The sequence below is a fragment of the Lampris incognitus genome, chromosome 13 (assembly GCF_029633865.1).
Source record: "Lampris incognitus isolate fLamInc1 chromosome 13, fLamInc1.hap2, whole genome shotgun sequence".
NCBI lineage: Eukaryota > Metazoa > Chordata > Actinopteri > Lampriformes > Lampridae > Lampris > Lampris incognitus.
Genome location: NC_079223.1, coordinates 6,163,983 through 6,169,982, shown reverse-complemented (window position 1 = coordinate 6,169,982; position 6,000 = coordinate 6,163,983).

Genomic DNA, 6,000 nt, shown 5'->3' with positions numbered 1-6,000 from the left:
GAGAGAGAGAGGGAGAGAGAGAGGGGGGGGAGAGAAACAGGGGGATCTGGAAGTCATTACCAAATGATTGCGTCTCAAAACTGAAAATGCAATTGCAGTTGCGAGAGAAGAAGAGAGCGGAAGGGGTCCGAGGGGTCTGGTGATTGTTCTTATGTAACCCCCCCCCCCGCCCCGCCCCGCCCCACCCCACCCACCCCCCCAAGCCAGTCCCCACCACTACCACACACACACACACACACACACACACACACACAACACAACACAAACACAATTACCTTCAATTGACTTATCTAGTCGTTAATGAGGAGTCTGAAACCTGCTTTCTGTCACCTCCGGCCCTCTCCGAGCCTGGCACGAGCACAGAAACGCAGCCTTACGCACACACACACACACACACACACACACACACACACACACACACACACACACAATAACTCACGTCTTACGACATCTCGGTGTTGTAACTTGTTAATGGTATTTTATGGAGCAGCTGGTATCAAGAGATAATTAACAGCGTTTCCTCAGTTCCACTTCAACTTTCATTTCCCAACCGGCATTTGGGGAATGTCCTCAGCACCTGACCTGCTCCGGCGCCAGCTCAGGGAACTGTGTTGGGATATATGCATATTTTGTATGTGCTTAACTCCACCGGTCCAGATACACATCTGGGGGAAAGATGTGCCCGTTGAATTGTCTTCGGCCCTGATTACCTCACTATGACAGATGCATTGCATAACAAAAGCGGGCCTATAGCCCTCGTCACACATGGCACACCTCCTGCAGGAGGCTTTCGGTCGGGGCCCAGCAGCCCCGCTGTCCTCACATACTACCATCGGTAATGACCAAGAATACCTCATCACCATGCTGATGGGGAATAACGGCTAAAGAGTCCTGACAGCGTTGCGTGGCTGAGGGAGCGGTGTTGAGATATACTCGGCCAGGCTGGTCAACCCCCTTCAGCTGCATCGCTCCGAATTCACCCCGCTTCGCCAGCCAACGTGACGGTGGCCCGGGCGCAGTTGTCCGGTATTGTTATTGTCTCGAGCATGATGTGACTCATGAGCTGAGCTGTTCCATTATAAGATATCATCAAACTCTCCATCAACAAATCCGGCTTTCATAGGTCACACGTAAACCTCCGGAGCAGGAAAAGTCAAACACTGGTTATCTCACTTTCATGCAACGCGTCTCCCCGGCCAAGCTATCTGAGCCATGCTTTAAAGAATGGAAAGAGTCGGTTTAGTGCAAACAGGGAGGATCTAAACAGCTAGTGATCCATCTTCCTTGGTAACTTGTGTTTGCAGAGGGACATAAACACTTTTTTCTGACAGACTCTTCTTCTTCTTTTTTTAGGCATGCCTAAATAGGATAAGATAGCATAGGACAGGGTAGGATAGGATGGGATAGGATAGGATAGGATAGGATAGGATAGGATAGGATAGGATAGGATAGGATAGGATAGGATAGGATGGGATAGGATAGGATGGGATAGGATGGGATAGGATGGGATAGGATAGGATGGGATGGGATGGGATAGGATGGGATAGGATAGGATAGGATAGGATAGGATGGGATGGGATAGGATATTATAGGATAGGACAGGGTAGGATAGGATAGGATAGGATAGGATAGGATGGGATAGGATAGGACAGGACAGGGTAGGACAGGGTAGGACAGGACAGGGTAGGACAGGACAGGGTAGGACAGGGTAGGATAGGATAGGATAGGATAGGATGGGATAGGATAGGATGGGATAGGATAGGATAGGACAGGATAGGATAGGATAGGATGGGATAGGATAGGATGGGATAGGATAGGATAGGATGGGATAGGATAGGACAGGACAGGACAGGACAGGGTAGGACAGGACAGGGTAGGACAGGACAGGGTAGGACAGGGTAGGATAGGATAGGATAGGATAGGATAGGATAGGATAGGATAGGGTAGGACAGGGTAGGATAGGATAGGATAGGATGGGATAGGATAGGATAGGACAGGGTAGGATAGGATAGGATAGGATAGGATAGGATAGGATAGGATAGGACAGGACAGGGTAGGACAGGGTAGGACAGGACAGGGTAGGACAGGGTAGGACAGGACAGGGTAGGACAGGGTAGGATAGGACAGGGTAGGATAGGATAGGATAGGATAGGATGGGATAGGATAGGATGGGATAGGATAGGATAGGACAGGGTAGGATAGGATGGGATAGGATAGGATAGGATAGGATAGGATAGGATAGGATAGGACAGGACAGGACACGGTAGGACAGGATAGGATAGGACAGGACAGGGTAGGACAGGACAGGGTAGGACAGGATAGGACAGGACAGGGTAGGACAGGACAGGGTAGGACAGGGTAGGATAGGATAGGATAGGATAGGATAGGATAGGATGACCCATCCATGTGTACTGCAGTACATATGGATGGGTCATCCTAATTCATGAGCGGCTGCAGTGCTGCAGAGTTACTATGCTATTTAGCACGATCTGATAGTCATCTCACCACCAGCTGTGTGGTGTAAGAGCCCGTGGCTGTGGACTATTGCGGATCCACATTGAGTACCGTTTGTAGGATTGTATCTTGAGACGAAAACACAACAAACCGTAGCTGAGAGGGGGTGGAGGTGGTGCAGGGCTTTAATAGTTAATGTAGCGTACAGATCAGATCTTGTGTTTTCCACACGGCCCGCGCTCCGCTGTTGATTCGCTAATGGCCTTGCAGACTGTACCAGGACAATCCACGGAGCGCCGCTCTCCAAGTTTAAAAGGAGGCAATTTGTACGGCTCCGGCCTCGCTGGAATCCACAGCTCCTCTTATCAACGGAAAGAATGGAGACGCTCGGCAGCTCCTCCGCTAGGCCTCGCTGAAACGAGACCACGTTGCAGGCGAACGTGGAAATAAAAACTCCTCGGTTTCAAGGAGGACCGTTCTGATAATATTTTTAAAAGCAAGGCGGCTCACTCACGAGGCCTCTCTTGGCGTAACGCGGGAAGATCTGGACGAGGTTTAGGAATTTAAAACCGTCCTGTCTGACAAGGCGGCTAAGGTGCAACGACGGCACTTTCTCATGAGTTGTGTAGTCAATCCCCCGTGTGTATATCTGAAGATTGTTGTGTTGTTATGCTACGTTAAGTACACTGAGAGAGCCACGACACTGGAGTCACAGTCCATGTGTGCAAATCTACACGGCCAATAAACATGATTCTGGTTCCGTATCTCCAGACCGGACCTTCAGTGGAATAACCACGACCAAAGTATTAATACGAACATGTGACTGAAATGTACAATGGATCCTTAGCAAAAGTGGGAATGTCAGAATTCCACAACTCTCTGGCCGTTTTAATAGCGGTACCGTGGTACAGAGACATTTGGTCTCATTGTCTTTCCAGTTGGGTGACTATAGGAGGGCATTTTGTAAGCCGACCTTTCTCACCGGATCCGCATTGCTGGTTTTGACTCATTTGAGGCACAAATCACCGAAAATGGGCAATTTACGGTAAATCTCCACAAATAAGGTCATTATATGCAACCCGTGTTTTCATTAGCATTACGCTGCCTATGGACTCGTCCTTCGTGTAGGGTGCAGTCCACAAACGGTGCAGGCTGTCACTCTCTCCACCTCCCTGCAGCTCACACGTCGGAGGTGCCAGATTTCCTGAGTGTGCCATGCCCTCAAGTCACACTAACCCACTTCTTCTTCTTCTTCTTCTTCTTCTTCTTCTTCTTCTTTTTTTTTTTTTTGCTCAAAAACACATAAACCTCCACGATGAAGTCACGCTTCGGAGGAAAGTGCTGGAACCAAAGTTGTTTATCAACCTAACTGACATCCATCACCCAGCTCTTCCAGATCTCTGATGTTTCTTCACATTAACAGAAAGTCAACATTTCTGTGTGGTTCTCAGCTGTGTGGGGTTTTTTTTCCCCCTCCTTTTTTTTCCAGCTAACTTGAGAAAAAGTGTGATTTATAGGCGGGTTTTTTTATTCTGCTATCTGAAGAGAGAGCAGAAGAACCTGGCACAGTCACTGTCCTGGGTCAGGGAGATAGCGGGAAGCTTTTTGTCTTCGGTTTTTTCTAAATGTCACAATTATAAACCCCTCCGATAGCTTCTGGTAACAACCTGTGCCGGGGCCTCGCACTAAATATCACATTTTACGGTTTAGCTCTGCAGAATCTGTACCTTCTCCTGTGGATGGCTCTGCCCGCCTCCATCAGTGAGGTGGCTTGTCGATGCCAAGGTGGATTTACTCCTCCCCAAGCTTTAGCGTCTCGGTCCAGCCTTCATAGGAACAGACACATAAAATGAGAGGCGGTTAAAACTTAAATACAAGGATGAGGAGCAAGTTCTCACAAGTACTGTATGCATTGTATTGTATGTGCCTACGTAGACTTGTAGGATAACCAGTACGTACTGTGTGGGAATAGTTCTGCATAAGTAACTCATAACCACTGAATGCTACTGTTAGATTACTCTTATTTTACATATAAGAATAGTCCACATGATGATATTTTACCTATAAGAATAGTCCACATGATGATATTTTACATATAAGAATAGTCCACATGATGATATTTTACATATAAGTATAGTCCATATGATGATATTTTACATATAAGTATAGTCCATATGATGATATTTTACATATAAGAATAGTCCACATGATGATATTTTACCTATAAGAATAGTCCACATGATGATATTTTACATATAAGAATAGTCCACATGATGATATTTTACATATAAGAATAGTCCACATGATGATATTTTACATATAAGAATAGTCCACATGATGATATTTTACCTATAAGAATAGTCCACATGATGATATTTTACATATAAGAATAGTCCATATGATGATATTTTACCTATAAGAATAGTCCACATGATGATATTTTACATATAAGAATAGTCCATATGATGATATTTTACATATAAGAGTAGTCCACATGATGATATTTTACATATGAGTCCATATGATGATATTTTACATATAAGAGCAGTCCATATGATGATATTTTACATATAAGAGTAGTCCACATGATGATATTTTACATATAAGAATAGTCCATATGATGATATTTTACATATAAGAGTAGTACACATGATGATATTTTACATATAAGAATAGTCCACATGATATTTTACATATAAGAATAGTCCACATAATGATATTTTACATATAAGAGCAGTCCATATGATGATATTTTACATATAAGAGCAGTCTACGTGATGATATTTTACATATAAGAGCAGTCTACGTGATGATATTTTACATATAAGAGCAGTCCATATGATGATATTTTACATATAAGAGTAGTCCACATGATGATATTTTACATATAAGAGTAGTCCACATGATGATACTTTACATGTAAGAGTAGTCCACATGATGATATTTTACATATAAGAGCAGTCCACATGATGATATTTTACATATAAGAGCAGTCTACGTGATGATATTTTACATATAAGAGCAGTCCATATGATGATATTTTACATATAAGAGCAGTCTACGTGATGATATTTTACATATAAGAGCAGTCCACATGATGATATTTTACATATAAGAGCAGTCTACGTGATGATATTTTACATATAAGAGCAGTCTACGTGATGATATTTTACATATAAGAGCAGTCCACATGATGATATTTTACATATAAGAGCAGTCTACGTGATGATATTTTACATATAAGAGCAGTCCACATGATGATATTTTATATATAAGAGCAGTCCACATGATGATATTTTACATTTAAGAGCAGTCCACATGATGATATTTTACATATAAGAGCAGTCTACGTGATGATATTTTACATATAAGAGCAGTGTACGTGATGATATTTCATATATAAGAGCAGTCCACGTGATGATATTTTACATTTAAGAGCAGTGTACGTGATGATATTTTATATATAAGAGCAGTCTACATGATGATATTTTACATATAAGAGCAGTCCACATGATGATATTTTATATATAAGAGCAGTCTACATGA